Source organism: Patagioenas fasciata, chromosome 39 (genome assembly GCF_037038585.1).
Source record: "Patagioenas fasciata isolate bPatFas1 chromosome 39, bPatFas1.hap1, whole genome shotgun sequence".
Classification (NCBI taxonomy): Eukaryota; Metazoa; Chordata; class Aves; order Columbiformes; family Columbidae; genus Patagioenas; species Patagioenas fasciata.
The window spans coordinates 1,190-18,574 of NC_092558.1; the positions used below are offsets into that span (position 1 = coordinate 1,190).

At 51.0% G+C, this 17,385-nt stretch overlaps 1 non-coding gene across 1 annotated transcript; it reads right to left on the bottom strand.

Moving 5' to 3' along the window:
• Positions 1-12,933: 12,933 nt before the first annotated feature.
• On the bottom strand, positions 12,934-13,018 carry LOC136115655 (small nucleolar RNA SNORD45). The gene has a single exon (XR_010653247.1). It is a non-coding gene; the product is annotated as a small nucleolar RNA SNORD45 (small nucleolar RNA).
• Positions 13,019-17,385: the final 4,367 nt, after the last annotated feature.

Sequence of the window (17,385 nt, forward strand, 5' to 3'; positions counted from 1 at the left end):
GAATACAAAATCAAACATTAAAATATATTAACTCCAGACACAAATTAGTGGTCAAAAGTTAATCCATTTATTATAGAAACATTCAATATTATATGAAGATTAAATATCATATAAAGATCAAATATTATCTAGAGATCAAACACTAAAATCTACTAACTCCAGACGAGAATTGGTGGAATAAAGTTCAAGTATTTATTATATAAATATTAAATAAAGATTATGTATTATATAAAGCTTAAATATTAATCCTAGTAACTCCAGATCAAAAAATACTGGAAAAATGTTTATGTATTTTTATAGAAACATTCAATAATATATAGAGATTAAATATGATCTAAAGACCAAATATTAAACTATATTAACTCCAACAAAAATTAGTTGAAAAAAGTTACGTATTTATGATAGAAATGTTACATATCTATAAAAACTAAATACTACATAAGGATCAAATATTAAAATATTTTAACGCCAGACAAGAATTGGTGGGGGAAAAAAGTTCACAGATTTCTTATGTAAATAAAGATTATGTATTAAATAAAGATTATGAATGATATAAAAGCTCAAATCTTAATATATATTAACTCAAGAGAAGAATTAGTGGAAAAAAAGTGACGTATTTATGATAGAGATGTTACATCCATGTAAAGATTGAATATGACATAGGGATCAAATATTAGAATATTTTAATGCCAGACAAGAATTGGTGGAAAAAAGTTCAAGTATTTATTCTATAAATATTAAATAAAGATGATGTGTTCTATAAAGCTCAGTTATTGGTATCTATTAACTCCAGAAAAAAAGGGTGGAAAAAAGTTTCTCTATCTATTTTATATGCATCTCTAGATATGTGATATAAAGCTCAAACACTATCTACAGAAGAAACATTAAAATACATTAACTCCAGACAAAAATGGGTTGAAAAAAGTTGATATACTTATCATATCAATATTAAATATTATACAAGGATCAAATATTGTATAAAGATTTAGTAATAAAATATATCAACTCCAGAAAATAATTATTGGGGAAGGTCTATGTACATAGTAAATAAATATTAAATATTAGTACATTAAATAAACATATTAAATAAATATTAAACATTAGTACATTAAATAAACATATCACATAAATATTAAATATCAGTATGTTAAATAAAAGATATTAAATAAAGCTCAAATACGAGATACAGCTAAACCATTTCAATATATTAACTCCAAGGAGAAATTAGTGGAAAAAGTTTACGTACTTATTCTGTGAATACTGAATATTATACAAGCTAAAATATTCTATAAAGCTAAGCTATTTAAATATAGGAACTCCAAGCAGACATCAGTAGAAAAAAGATGATATAATATTGAAGGTTTCTGTAGAAGTATGGAAAGATTAAATACGATAAACACATCGAGTATTAAAATACATTAACTGCAGACAAACACTGGAAAAAAGTTAATATACTCGTTATAGAAATATTCAATATGATACAAAGCTCAAACATTATATACTGGTCACATATTAAAATACATGAACTCCAGACTAAAACTGGGGGGAAAAAAGTTTACATACTTATGATATAAACAGTAAATCCTATCCAGAGCTCAGCCATTACAACCCATGAAGTGCGGGCTCCTCCTGTGCTGCAGCTTTTCTTCTCAGGATGCAGTCGAAGTTGCCCTGGGTGCTCATGGCGTAGAACACGTTCGCCTTGGGTGGGATCGCCAGCTCCGCAAGAGAGGGAGCAGAGCGAGCGTTCATGGGCGCCCCACTCAGCGTTGGGGGTTTATTCTCACCGGCAGCTGGGACAACGTGGCGATGGCGTTTCTGACGTCGCTCCGCATGTTACTCTGGCCGGCAAAATGCAGCAGAGCTCTTCAAGCAGCAGCAGCAGCAGAGTTCTGCTTCCCCACCTTTGTCCTCGGAGATGATCTGGACCAGCTCGTAATCCTCGGCCGAGCCAGACTGCAGGTTGTGCTTCTCCATGGCTCCTGGGTGACAGCAGGAGCCTTCTCTTGGTTACTCAGCTGCAAAGAGGGAGTTGCAAGGAGTCGCTTGGTAACCAAGTCGCAGATTCTGCCAGACGCTAAAACACGCTCTTTGCGACACCTGGGGGTGGAGTTAGTTCAAGACAACAGACACTGCTCTAGAAATGCAGCAGGGAATCACAGCCTCTGCTCTCCTGAGCAACCGCTCGGAGAGGTGAGACCTTGTTCTCAGCAGCCATCGAATCCGCAGCAAGAGCTGCCCCAGCTGCTGTTTGCAGACATCCATTAATCCACAGTCTCCCCTGCTAAACACTTTCTGCGATGTCCTGCAAAGATTCTGGGCCTTGGAGCTGGGTTTGCTGGGGAAGGGGCACCTTGTGTCACAGCTCACACCCCCCAGTGCTGAGCTGGACACACAACAGCCGGCGCTGGCAGAAGAGCAGGGGCAGCAAAGCCGGCACTTGCTCAGAGTGCTTCCCTTGGCATTGTTGATCAAATACAAGCTTCAATTTCAAGGCCAGAAACCTTGAGAGATGCTCTTTGCAAACCTCTCATTCATCCCCTGCTCCACATGTTTTGATTTGTAACATCGGTCACGTTCCCTGTCAAGGAGGTCTGATCGGGGAATAGGTGTTTCCGAAACTAAAAGCACCATTCAAGTCACCTGGGGTGAAAACACCACCCACAGTAACAGCGCTTTGCTGTTCCCACCGCTCACCAGGATGCTCCTGTAGATGTTGCCGCTTCTGTCCTCTTCTACGCTGGTGCGGATGACGCAGCTCTCTCCGCTCTGCTGGTTGTAGACTGGCAGGACTGGCGGCACTTCTTTTGATGGAACGGGAGTCACGGGGCCGGGGCACTTCTTGGAGCACTTGTCATCAGATGGCAGCAAGGGGGGAGACGAGATCAAACACATTCATTACCATTGAATTTCAAAGATCCAAAAGCTAAAGATGACACTCTTCAGCACAACAGCCTTAACAAGGGCTTCGGCAACCCAGTTAAGGCAGCTTAGGTCAAGAGAGCAGAGTCTGCAGGACAAAGCTCCCTGGGAACGGAACCCAGCCCAGCCCAGGCTTGGTCGGGGCAGTTCCTGGCAGGTCAAACCACAGGGCTGGTGAGCTCTGACCTCACCTGCTTCTCACTTGCTCAGCTGCTCTGCCTGCCCCAGAATTAGGCTGGGCTGATGTACATGAGCCCTCCCCCCAAAATCGCCTTTCCCAGAGCTCAGGTCCCTCCATTCCACTGCCAGCAACGCTCCAGTCAAGATCCACAGGCTTGGGCAAGCGCCTGGGGCCGCCGGCAGCGTCAGCAGCCTCGCACAGGCTGTTTGTGCTGAACACAGGGCCCGGGCCCTACCTTGTGCTGAGGCTCCTCAGCAGTGTCGGTGGGAGGGACGATGGTGACGGTGCTGTCCCCAGAGCTCCCACCTGGAGCAGGTTTGGGCTGCGCGTTGACGGGGGTGCTGAGGGCGCTCACCCCCAAGCCCAGGAACGGCCTAGGGGAGAAAAGAAAGCACAACAGAGCTGGGCTGAGCACAGCTGTCACTTGCTTCAACAATCTGACCTGCTGTTGTGTTTTCCTATCTCGAGTGGCCTATTGTTTGTGTGTGTATAGCAAATTAGACTCTATCCTTATTTGCTCTGTTTTGCTGCTGCAAATTTGAATTGAATTTATAATCCAGCACTAAAATTGTTCCTTTGTCTGACACCTTAGAGTTATTTCTGAAGTCTTTAGTCGATAACCCTCCTGGCTACTTACACCAATAGAAAGAGACAACAGCAATAGGTATTTCTAGCTGGCGGTGTCTCCTCGCAGCACTGCAGTGCTCTGGATCCCCAGCCAGGTTTGTCAGCTGGTGTTTGATTTATTCCAGTTCATATTCACACACCAAACCCCCTCCCCGTTGTACTCACAGGCTGAATCTCTTCACCACGCTCTTCTGAGCTCTGCCCGCTGCGGTGCTCTGGTCAGGAGCTGCTCCTTCGATTTCACGTGACAGACGGAAACTGCAGAACAGGCAATACCGTTAGTTAAATATCTCAAAGTGGCCATATCTGAGAAGCCCTGGGTCACTCCCACGTCCCAGAGGGTTCATCCCCACAGGAGGAGCGCAGCTCTGTGCGTGTGTATTTCCACTCTCCGGGAGCAGCTCCTGGCAGCGCAGAGCTCAAGGCTGAGAGAACCTGAACCTGCCTGCGGGGGAAGAAAAGCTGCTTCGCCAGCTGGGCTGAGACCCTACCTCTCCTCATCACTTCAATGCCGCTGCCTCCTAAACCACTGCACGAATTTCTCATCTCCTGTCACGCAATAGCTGTTACATGAGGACTGCAACAGCTTAATTTGTGCGATTACTTCAAACTCCTAAGAAAACAAATAATAAAATAGGAATTCTAATTAGAAAAATCAAGCCAGTCTCGTTAATACACTAAACACACGCAGCAACAGATCCAGGACAAACTGCCCTCGGACAGAGGAAACCCCGGCACCTTCGCTCCTACTGATCTCTGACCAACAAGGCTCAGGCTGGAAGGCAACGCTCAGCCTTGATTTCTCGGTCCCAGGTACCCGCTTCGCTCGCTGCACCTTTGACCCACAACTATTTACTGCAGCACAAGGAAGATGGTCACAGACTGCATCTTGTGGCCAGCAAAGGTCTCACGCCAGCAGGTCTGATGCGCTCCCAGCACACAGAACACGCTCGTGTAACGTGTTCCCGTGAACACCAAACGGGGGGAACGTGCCCCAGACGTAACTCCCGCGGCAGCGAGTGCCCTGCGGCTCCTCTTCCCCTGCTGCCCGCATCTAAAAGGAATTTCTCTTCCCGCGCCGCCCCGCACAGCCCGGCAGAGGTTCACAGCGTGCCGGGGACTGTTCCTTCCTCACCCTCTGAGTAACGTGAGCGGCTGTTGGATACGCCCAGCAAAGACAACAGGCCTCGCCAAGAGAACGCTCTAGCAGAGAGCGTCAGGCACTAACGATCACAGAACAGTCACCGTTCCACTTACCCTTCGCCGCTTCTCAAAATTGATCAGGCCGCCCTGTTGGAAGGACAGAGAAGGGATCAGAGGAGAAGAGCACAGGCTCGGCTGGAGTTGATCACAAACAGGATGAACAGGATGAAGTAGCGACACCAAGGGACAGGCCAGAGCTGCCCTGACCAAAGGCCTCTACAAAGACCCGTTTCCAGCTCTAGGATAAGCCACAGCACTCGTGTACCTGAGTCTATTTGTTAAATACATTCCTCTCTTTTCAAGAACTGCACTAGCACCCAGTGGAAGATGCAGGAGCAGACACAGTGTCTGCAAGGGAGGGAGGAGATTTAGGATTCCAAAAATTGCCCCAAATTACCTCGAGATAGTCCTGAAGGGCTGTGTCCAGCATGACGAGGTCAGTGAGGAAGGTACCCAGGTAAGGTACCGTGCCTTGTGTGACTCCCTGCAAACGGTCAGAGCAATGGTGGATTAATTGACTGAGAAGTCATAATTATACTAATTAGAATACTCCTGTGGAAGCAAACAAAACACAACTAGTCTGCTTCACCAAACAGCGCTCTTGTAAATGGTGCTTTCACGACATCATCCTTGGTATCTCAGCCAGCGGTTCATGTCTGCACAGAGCGGTATATAAGCCAAAGTGCTCATTCGTAACTCCTCTGCGTCAAATCTCGCTGTGCGGCACCTCTCGCCCCAGCAGAAAAGCCGGGATTTACAGACCCGTCTTCCCCAAAGCACCGCATACGGGAGCTCATTGGTCAGGAACAGGGCTGAGCTCGGCTTTGGGTGAGATCACAACCTGGCAACTCAAGCTCATTCCCCCCTTCAGCAGCAGCTCCCTGCTCGTCGCAAAGTTGTCACAGTCGGAGAAGATTTCGCAAAGCTCTTCGAACATCAGCATTGTGTCCCTGTACAGGAAAAGATTAAATGATTTAAGTTGTTTGTAAGCACTCTGAATCAGACCAGGGGACAATTTTTTTCTCAAGAATCGTTAACAGTTGGGCACAGAAAAGATAAAAGCACCAAAACACACCCAGTGACACACTGCACAGCCTTACTTTGGAACGCAGGCCCTGGTCTTCTTCAGGCGATAAACCGAGGTGGACTGCAAGGCGGAAACGATGGCCTTCAGAGACGAAAAGTTGTTCAGGATCCTACATTGCTGTGAAAGGAGCGGTTAGAAACACAGGAGCGTTAAACGTCAGCATCACCAATAGTCAGTGCTCTTCTGTCTGCCCCGTGTCCTGCTTGCTGCACATTCTCCCTGCTAAGCGGGCAGCTCTACAAATACTGAGCATCAAAAATATCACTCCCCGCTACAACCCCCCTGTCCCCTCCCAGCTCCACGGCACCCGCACAAGGAACGTTAAACAGTCGCGAATAAACGCTTTACACGTCCGATACGGATCCACTTCTCCAAGATCTTCGCTCTTGGCTGTGTCTTTAATTCTTTGCTCTCCAGGATGGTGCTGAGCACGCAGTTGGTGACGGCGTTGAACTGCGAGATGGTGGCTCTGATGCTCTGTGCCAGCTGTTTGTTCTCTTTCTTGTCCCTTCGGGACCAGATGCAGCCCAGGCAGTGGTGGGGCACAACGTTCTGGAAGAGTGTCTAGAGGGAAACAGAGGTGTCCAACTCAGCCTGGAGCGCTACTGCCCACAGCAAGAAATGCACGGTTACAGTACAAACTGCAGCTGAATCAGAGGCCTCGCTGCTCACAGGGGGGACAGCAGGCAGTGACAGGCCCGGGGATGACAGGCCCCCCCTCCCCTAGGGGGCGCTCGGCTGGGCCAAAGGACGTTTCCTTGCTTTATATTTTCTACCACATTCATCTGGAGACGAGGAGGAAAGCCATCAGACAGTACCACTGTTCAAAAACAGGTACAGGCCTGGACTAAGATGTTTACAAAAGGTGTTTTTCCACTAATTGTTGTTAAAAACACACTAAACTCATGTGATGTTTGTCTCCCTTGTTTTTCCACTCGTTCACAGACCAGGCCCAAGGACATTCACACATCCCATGCACTTGGGGGCGGTTATCCGGCCCGAGATACCATTCTCACGAGTCTGGGCTATAACTTCTTACAATTACGAGAAATGTACTTCAAAGTAATCTGTCCAAGGCCCTTTATATATTATTATGTTAGTATTATGTCTTTGACCGTCCAGATGGTCACGTTAGTATTGATCTTCCTTTATCATCCAGGTGGCTGGAACCGCACATCTTGCTTTTCCACATTTACTTTCCAACATGAGTCCTCAAGACATTACCTTAGAATCTCTCCCATATGGCCAGTTGAACAGCTTGTCAGAGGAAACAAGGTGAAGTGGGTGCACTCTGATGAAAACAAGGTTTCATACAAGTTAATCATTGTTTTACTTATCTAGTAATACTATATAACAGATTTAAAGCAGTGCAGAGAATGCCACGTTGTACACCTCGTGTTGCAAACATCGGCACTGAGCGTATTTCTGATATGAAATACAGGTGGATGCCTCTTGCAAAATTTTTGTTTCCTTATAGAATGTTTTTCCATTTTGTTTTCCATTGTCTGGACTGCTTTTCCCATTTCTCTTTTTTTTTTTCCATCCCAGGATGTGAATGTAACTTCCTACGATCGGCTCTTTGGGAAAGAGAGTGAAATGCAGGTGTTCACTTTGCTCCAGTTGGGAGGGGAGCAAACACAGCAGTTTTGACTATTGATGTGATTCAGAGCAGCACATCAGGCACATGCGCTGGGTGCAGCTTTTTAGTGCAATACTTGCAGAATCATGAGGGTAAAAACCTCCTCTGCTGAGGCCACGACATGAGGGGCAACGTGTCGGGCAGAGTGACAGAGAGGACCCAGGTGTCCGGGCACCGGCACAGCAGTGGGAGCATGGACACGGACACACATCCACACGCAGGCGTAGCTTTGCTGAAGGGATTTACTGATCATGAGAGGGAAATGGCCCAGGGCTCCCAGGGGATCAGACGGGGTCATCCAGGGATGATCATCTCCTCATGTCACTGGAGGGGGACAGGACACGGCTGTCACCATCAGTTTCAGTTCTGAAATCAGAGCCCAAAATGAGACCTCCAGTGTCAGCTGGGACATGAGGGGAGGCTTCTCCCCACCGTCTCTCTGCAGAGACCCAGGGAAGGAGAGAAGAGTTGGAGCCCTCAATCAACCCAGGACAAGACTCGGTTCTCCTGAGATCCATGTGGCACCCAGAGCTCCTTGGCCAGTGTGTCATTAGCCCCGGATGCCCCTACATCTCCCAGAACCCTGCCCAGCCCTCAGGGTGATCCTTGGGGTCTGTAAGGCCCCAGAGCCCCAGCCCGGCCTGCACGGTGACCCTCTGGGTCCGTAGAGCCCCGCTGGGTGCAACAAAAGTCATGGGGGCAGCTCTGTCCAGCGTGGCCTGGGACACAGGGCATGGACAGTCTCCTCTGTTTGCTTCTAGATCCACGTTCTGCCCACCCAGGACCCTTTGTGGGGCTGGAGATGCCCTGATGCTGCTCACCAGCAATGGAGGAGATGGGTGCACTAGCACTTCAGCATCTGGAAGATCTGGAACCTGGTGTTTCTGCTGCAAAACATCATCCACCCTGAGAGACAGAGGGAGCTGGGGAGAAAGGTTGGGTGAGGGACACACTTGGGTGCACTGGGAGGCAGGGGAAAGCGATGGGGTCCTTGGGAAGGTGACTCCAGGGAAAATGGGGTGCGTGAGCTTGTGTGGTGGGGCACAGAAAGCAGTGGAGGTCCTGGGGAAGGGGCTGTGTCCTGGGGTATCGTGGGGTGCACTGGGCTGTAGTGGGTTGTGATGGGATGGAAGGGAATGCAATGGGAGCCCTGGGCAATGGGGCATCCCTGGGAAAACACTGGGGAGCAGGGATGTTCTGTGGGGCTGCAGGGGGTGCATGGGAGTGTACTGGGGCACACTGGCATGTTCTGGGGCACACCGGGATGCCCTGGAGTTTTGTGGCCGTGGGAGGGAGGGTGTGGGGCAGCAGAACTTGTGACACCTACCGCAGCCCTCTTCACTCGCCCCAGTTTGAGTCCCTGCTGTAGAGAGACCATGAGACCTCTCTGGTCACTGGGATGTCCCAGCCCCAGCAAGGGAGGGGAGGACCAAGGTGCCCTCCAGTTCCCAGACTGGATGTCCTCCAAGTCCGCCCCACTACTCACATGCAGGAGGGACCCTCCACTTGCTTCCAGCAGTGTTCCTGGAAATGCCTATGAAAGAAGAGAAAGGGGTTGGAGACAAATGGGGCTGTGGGTGGGGCACAGGTGTCCCCAGCCCCACCCAGGCCCATGGATTCTCCCTCATCTGAGCGTGAAAATCCCTTCTGCTCCCCCCAACCTCATTCCTCCAAGTTTCACCTGGGATACCTGTTCATGGCGGACCAGGGCTCGGGTTGGATAAAAGGATAACATGGGAATTTGGGGCCTCCAAGGAGGACGGTGGCTGGGGGGGACCCAGAGGCAGGGCACTGTTGTGAACTCGCAGAACCCAAGGGACCGGGCTGGGGGTGCTGGAGGGACAGGACTGCATGGGATGCAAGTGAGGGGTAAAGAATTCAAGGGGAGGGGACACGGGGAATTCAGGTGAGGTTGTTGGTGGGGGCAGGAGGAAGAGGACAGCAGAGGAACAAAACGCGGGGATCGGGAAAGTGCTTGGGAGGGGGTGTTCAAGGAGGGGGATCTGGGGGCACTACCGCAGGGGACAGGGTGAAAGGCAAAGGGCGGAGTGGAAAGATGGAAAGAAAGGCGTTGGCATCCATCAAAGGGAGAGCATTTGGGGACCCTCTATAGGACACAGAGGAGATCCTGAGCAGGAGATACCTGAGGGGTCTTAAAGGATGGAATGGAGAGGCCCAAAGAAGAGGGGTGTGGGGGCACCAAGACAAGAAACTGGGAGGGGCCCTCACTGGAGCCTCACCTGCGCATCCTCTGGGGTGCACAGCAGGATGGTGAAGAGCAGGGCCACGCTGAGCACTGCGACCTTCATCTTCCTCTGCGGTGCAGCGAGTCCTGGGTGATGCCAGAAAAGGTGAGGGCACCTTTATCCCTCCCAGGACGACTCCTTGCCCCTCCCCACACCTCCAGCCCCCAGGGCAAAGCTTGGCAGAGACACCCGCCCTGGCAACCCAGCCTTGGCACAGAGTCACCCCCGCCTTGAGCACTGATCCAGCTGCCTTCCCTGGCATCAGTGCCGCTTCCTGCATGGGGCAGCTGCACGGGGAAGGGCCCGGGCATCCACGGTGGCGAGGGGGGACAGCAGTGTGTCCCTGACAGCCAGACACCCTATGGTGATGACCCACTGCTCCAACTCGAAACCATCCTGCAACAACCCCAAAAGCCTGATCCCCCCACCTGCCAGTGCCCCTCACCTCCCAGCACCACCATCTCCCAGTGCCCCTCAACTCCCAGGCCAGTCTTTCCCTATGGAACCCCCCCTAGAGATGACACCAGCCTCAAATCTGGGGTCTCTAAGCACAATTATCTCTGAGCCCTTTCCAGCCCCTTAAATAAATGAGGGTCTGGGAGTCACTCCTCTTCTTGGGGCACCAGGGACCCCAGGATTAGGGAACTCTGGGAGGTGGGAGGACAGCTGGGGCAATGTGGACAGCTGGTGACTGGGATCCTCAGTCACTGGTGGCGCTGCCAATGGGGAGCACTGGTGAATCCTGGGCTCTGGGAGAGGAGGGCTGGGCTTGGGGGAAGTGCTGGGGTGGTGTCAGTGCCCAGCTCCAGCCCACCCCATTTCCCTTGCACCGCCAGCCCCCAACTGGTCCAGTCTGCAGCCACAGCTGAGAACAGAGCAGAGGGAACATCCCCTGCCCTGGCTCTCACCTGTCCCTGTCCGGGGTCACTGCGCCCTCCCAGACAACCTGGGTCCCGCCCTGTAGAGCTGATCCCACATGGGGGGTCCCAGTGTCCCTGTCCCCAGCAAGGCTCTGGCTCCAGCCCTGTCCCTTCCTGGGACTTGGCCACAGCTCACCAAAGGCCCTTGTCCCCACCGAGTGTCCCTTCAATGCCCCCATCCTCGGCCCAGGCCAGCGCTGTCCCTGAGCAGGACGTGGCCATCCAGAGGGACGTGATGAAGCGGGCGCTTGTTCCCAGGCAGCCGCTCGGAGCTCATTGCAGGACGGAGCTCCCCTGGCACGAGGAGGGATGTTTGCTCCCACAGCGGCTCTGATAAGCTCTGTTTGCCCAGGGCCCATGGCACAAGAAGCCCGTTCACCAAGATCGGTGCCTCACAGAGTGACCGATCAGGGGATCCAGGGCAGTTAAAGCAGCCTGGAAGCCTGGGCTCCCCCAGCCCTGGCAGCGGGCAGAGCCCACAGAGAAGGGCAGTGCTGGGGCAGCGGGGAGGAGCAGGTCCTGGGGCACCCGCACGCCTGGGGCTCCCTGGCTGCCCTGGGCACAGGCTGGAGCCCAGAGGCCGGGGGGTCCCAGGGGAGCAGCTGGACAGCCGGGGTGCCGCTCTGCTTCGGGACAGCCTGGGGAGTCCTGCCGGAGCGGGGCTCAGAGCAGCTGGGGGATGGAGCTGTGTCCCCAGGGGCACGGCCTCCCCTGCCCTCTCCCCCGCCCGCCTTGCAGCTCTCCCTGGCTTTTTGTGGGGCGCGGGGTTCCCTTCACTGCACCCCTGGCCCAAACATCCCCATCCTGGGGGCCCTGGTCAGCATCCTCTGGGCACTGTGGGGCAGTGTGACAGTGGGGGAATCAATGGGTTTATAACTCCAGTCTCAGTGGCTGCTGCCCGGGCGACCTGGATGTTGAGTGGTTTCCAGCACCAGTCTGTGCTCACTGACTGGAGCAGAAGAGGGATCTCAGATTCCCAAGACCCGATTTCTGTCCCTGCAGAGCTGGCAGCCCTTCAGGGACATACCTGTGTTTGCTTTGATATTCTTCAGTGGCTGACTCTGGGCTGTGTGAGCATCTCCATGATGTACTTTTACAACCATGTTCTCCGTACAGACAGCAACACCTTGCCACAGTTCAGCAGCCTCTTGGAAAGTAAATGTGGAAAAGCAAGATGTGCGGTTCCAGCCATCTGGATGATAAAGGAAGATCAATACTAACATGACCATCTGGACGGTCAAAGACATAATACTAACATAATAACATAGAAAGGGCCTTGGACAGATTACTTTGAAGTACGTTTCTCATAACTGTAAAACGTTATAGCCCAGACTCGTGAGAATGGTATCTCGGGCCAGATAACCGCCCCCAAGTGCATGGGATTTGTGATGTCCTTGGGCCTGGTCTGTGAACGAGTGGGAACGTAACTGAAATAAACATCACATGAGTTTAGTGTGTTTTTAATAACAATTACTGGAAAAACATCTTATGTACCATCTTAGTCCAGGCCCACATCTGTCCCCAAGGAACGTATTTTGGTGTTGGGGCAGGGGAGGAGCACAGACAGGCAGCCCGGACCCCTGGGTCCTCTGCCCTGCTCGGGGAGGGGAGGTCGCTCCCTGTATGATGGGCTCAGCACTCCTGGGCTCACAGGAGATGTCACCCCCTCCAGAAGCCATCTGCTGTTCACAAGGCCACCAGTGCAGCAAGTCAACATTCATTTGATGCAACCAGTCTGTTAGAGCCAGTAATCCTGTGTAAAATCGATGCAAAATTACCACTGTGCTTAACTACAATGTGCCATGGAACAACCAGGCACTGACAAATCTCTCTGTTTTCCCTGGGAAATCACATTTGTGGCACTTTCACCCCCAAATCTCAGCAGCAGCGTTTGTTAACACCGGTTAACAGCTTTGGGTACCCAGAGCTGCCTTCAGCTCACGTGAAAACGTCTCCTCACGCTCAGTGTGAGCCCAAGAACGACGCCTCCCCAACGCCCAAACTGAGGAACCTCAAGCAGTGCCCCCTTCTCCAAGGGCTGCGTTACAATCTGTGACAGAAAGGGGCTTCCACAGCCTGGAAAAGCTCCACAAGGAACTGGAGATTCCTGGGTCTCAGAGTAATTCTAGAGCTCAAGTGGTGACAGCCATCAGCTCCAGCTCAGACAATACATGCCAACGCCCATCACTGACCCAGGAAGGCAGCTCTTCCTGTCCTGCCCAACGCCTTCAAATCCAACACACTTTGTCCCTCCAACAGGAGGCAGCTGATTGATTTCTAACACCACTCTTCTCTGTCTACTTCGAGATGAACCAGACATACGTTATACAAGCAACCAAGTCCCTGCCTGGAAGCAGCGGAGCCTTTTGCCTTCTCCTTCCCACCCCACTTTGCAGGAGAAGGAAAACAAACGGCAGAAGAGACGCTGAGAAATTCAACCACCAAATGGAGAGGGAACCTTTGAGAGCGGGAAAACTTATCCGTACAATGGAGAGAGCTACGCTGAATGAATAACACTGAAAATGAACCCTTCTTGCAGGGTAAAGTGCACAGCAATTCAAGACCTGCTGAACAGACCCCTGCCATTCTCAGCAATAAACAACCCCCAAGGCTCAACCAGCCAGCCAGGGTCACTGCTCTAAATCCAAGCGCAGCTGCACCGACCTGAGCCAACACGGACACAGCCGCCTCCCTTGGCCCACACGAAGCTGCACAGGCCACGCGCTGCTCCAACAGGAACGTGCTGGGGACACCCGGGTTTCTCATGGCGGCCTCTGCGCTGTCACCTGCACAAAGCACCAAGAGACCGGCAGTTGTGGGCTCAGCTCCGGGGGTTCCCGGGACCGGGGTCTCCAAGGGCCCGTTCGCACACGGATCCTTGTGCGCGCGCCCCGACCGCGGGCGCCTCTCCCGCCCCCATCCCGACCCGCCGCTCGCCCCCCCGGACCCGCCGCTCGCCCCCCCGGACCCGCCGCTCGCCCCCCCGGACCCGCCGCTCGCTCCCCCGGACCCGCCGCTCCCCGCCCCGGACCCGCCGCTCCCCGCCCCGGACCCGCCGCTCCCCGCCCCGGACCCGCCGCTCGCCCCCCCGGACCCGCCGCTCGCTCCCCGGACCCGCTCAGCAGCCTCCGCTCAGCAGCCTCCGCTCGCCCCAGCCCTGTAGCCGGAAATTGCGTCACCGGGAGGGGCGAGCCGAGCGGCGCTGCCGGCAGGACCCCGCCAGAGCTGTCCGATTATTCGCCTGACCCGCCAAATTTTTATACGAAATGTGAATGAGTTGAGCAGTTATTAAAATAACAAAGTCTCTGGCAGCCGTGCCGTCATGGTGGCTCAGAGAGTGGAAAACCCCCTGAACTGCAGGTCAGCCTCAGCTCTCAGATGAGCTCCTCCCCGCCCTCCGCACCGCTGACCCCGCAGCACAAAGCGCGACCGGCGCGTCCCGCGGGCGGACTCGGTGTCCGCGCTCGTTCGTCGCCTCCTCGCTGGCTGCAGCGGGACTGAGGGGCTGTGGGTTCCAAACCTGCGGTTTGCTGCCCTTGCACAGAGGAGAAGGCTCGGCTGCTGAGAGCAGGTTCCGTGTTAAACTCGGCTGAAGAGAAGTTTCTCCTCCTGGGATCTCAGAACAGCAGCAGCTCCAGCGAACTGACAGAGCATGGGCCGCGGGCATTTCTCAGTGTCTGTGCTGAGAGGTTTGATCTGGGCGTTGTTAATGCCAGAAAGAGGTGGAAAGATAGAGAGATAAAGATGAGGGGTCGTGCTGCACAGAGTTACAGCATTTTTGCAAATGAGGAACTGAAATACGTAGCTTACGCTTTTTCTATGGATAAACAACATTTAATCCAATTCCTTAACTGTATTCCTTGAACACGTGTTCGTTAGAGCACAAGCCAAACAGCGCTGGGTGCACGGGCGATTCACTCTTTGTACTGGACATTCACATTAACAGTGCTGATAGTGGTTACATCACCAATCCCGTGTCCGTTTCAATTTCAATTCCCCTGGTCCTTGGGTTACTCCCCAGGTTCTTTCTCCCGTCCGTGGTCCTTTAACTCAAGAGCCGTGTGTCCACCCTTTCTCTGCAGTCCGAACGGCTGGTTCTGTAGTTAATAAGGCAAGAAAAGGTCCTTCCCATCGTGGGGTCAGAGTTTCCTCTTCCAGGTTTTAATCAGTACTTTATCCCCAGGTTGTATTTTATGAATCGGAAACCCTAAAGGCAGAGTCTGATTTAAAATCTCTTTCTCCCTTCATTTAGTTCCTGCGACTATAAACTTCATATGCAATTTCAATTAGCTGAGCAATAGTTACATCCCTCAGCTCCTCCCTTTTGTAATTTCTTACACTAATTTCAGACCCAGATCAGTCTGTGCGCAGAACAACACTGACTGCAACACAGCTAACCCAGAATTTCACATTCACATCACTTCCCCCTCTCATTTACTCTCATGTGTACAGATGCATCTGAACGGGGAGCGCGGTGGCACTTTAATAATGGAACCGGTTCTCATTTTGTAATTATCTCCCCGAACAAAATTCTTTTGGTACCAAATATAAACGTGCGAAGTAAAAGGCTGAGCTCAGACACGCAAACCGCACGCCAAGCTCAAATATACAAACAGATCACAATTACATTCATTGAAGACAACATCTCGATTTTAGCCTTGCGCCTTTGGGCCGCTCGCTGCTCAGCCGGGTGGAGGCACCGCTGGGGCTCCTGACAAACAGGGCAGTGCGGCTGGAGCCCCATCGGCACCCGCCCCGCTGCTCCAGCGAGCTGGGCTGGGCAAGGCTTTGATTGGTGTCCATCTGGGTGATACAACTGTTATCCCAAAACCAGGGGTCTGTACTCGCTGTGCACACGGAAGAAAAGCCACATTTAGCACACCGAGATGAGACACAGCCGATCGCAGAGCTGCGCAAGTCTGGATGCTGGAATGAAGCTGGCGTGCTAGAAAGAAAAGTAACGGCTGTCACACACAAAACCTCATCGCCACATTCGCACAGTTAAGAGCTGAACTGCTCATCGTCACACAATGTACGTTTTGGGTCAATCTGTGATCTTACTGGACCATTTAAACAGATACCTACAAAGAAAAAAAGTTAGTACTAAAAAGCATCTTGCAGGCTGTTCTGCAAGTCTCCTGTGATTCATTTGTTATCAGTGATTCTCCCTCTGCTTGCTGAAGTCCAAACCATTACTCCTTCACTGCAGCTACTCAGATGTTTACCTTTACTCTTTGTTTCTCCTTGTCCCTATACCATACTATAGGATCGATAGCTTCTTCGTCCTCTTGCGTCAGAGTATATGATCTGACTTGCAAGGTGTTCCCCTAACATGGTAGATATCTGAACACAGCACTTGAGCTTCCACGACTGAACGCTGTTCTAAAGGCTTTTTGGTTATTTCTTTGTCAGAGGGCTAATTTGCACTCTGAAGTGTCCGGACTGTCACTGCTGTTTCCTAGAAACTCAAGTACTGTGGATGGTACCCATTTGTAATACTTGGGATATACGGGTTGGCTAAAGGTGCCTTCCTGTTTTGGTGGCTGACTGTGTAAGAACACAAACCTGGAGTGCAGATTTCATGTTTCTGATGCTTAAGCAGCAGAGACAAAATATCTGAGGAGTTCCTCTGGCACGGTTGTGTTCTAGATCTGTAACTCTGAATTTGTGACAAAGGAGGAATGTGATGTTGGCTTGGGGTTTTTTTAGTTGCCCTGAACGTACAGAGAGAGAACAGTTTATACAAATAAATTGCCACATTCCCTAGCCTATCAGAACATAAGGTTTTGATGTCCAGGCTTTACAATCTGTTTTCACTGCTTCATGTTGGGTTTTACTTGAAGTTCTGATCGCCTTTATGTTTCCTTCTAGAAGTCGAAAGGAGCCAGTGAGTGGAACATCAAAAGCAGCACGAAAAACACACGTTCTCACTGTTTTCCCTCCACACTACACTGAATTCTAAACAATGTAGCCTTGTATTAACTTTCCAAACATTAACATAATGTGTTTTCCAGTAAAACATAAGCTGTGTTGTAAATCCAAAGCGAGTAATGCCATGGTTTGCACAGTTCTGATGTGAATATTGGTGTTTGTGCCCAGCAACACATTGTATTTCATTGTGAATGTGCCGGAATATTTCCGGTCTGACTTTGTGTTGTACAGATAACGTCAGATTGTTTTTAGATCGTGTGGGTTCAAGGTTTGCACAGCTGAACGTGCTGCCGTGGTGTGCGTCTGTCTGTCCAGAGCCGGTAACGTGTATGTTTGTACAGCTTGTGTGTGATTTCTGTTTCTTGCAATAACAATTGTTTGGAGTGTGGTTTTTGCCATTTTCACATTGTATCACTCAGCTCTTGTTTTTCAATGCTTTTTTTTTTGCCTAATGGTTTTTGGAAAAGTTCTCAAAAACCACTGAGAAACCGTTATTGTTAAACTTGGTGCTGTTTCTTTCTTGTGACTTGGGGCTTCAAAGAAATACCCAAACGAATACCTTCCATATGTTTGGAAGACAGTTCTGTGCAGCTAAATGATTCCTTTTCTTGTCCTTAAATACTTGGGCA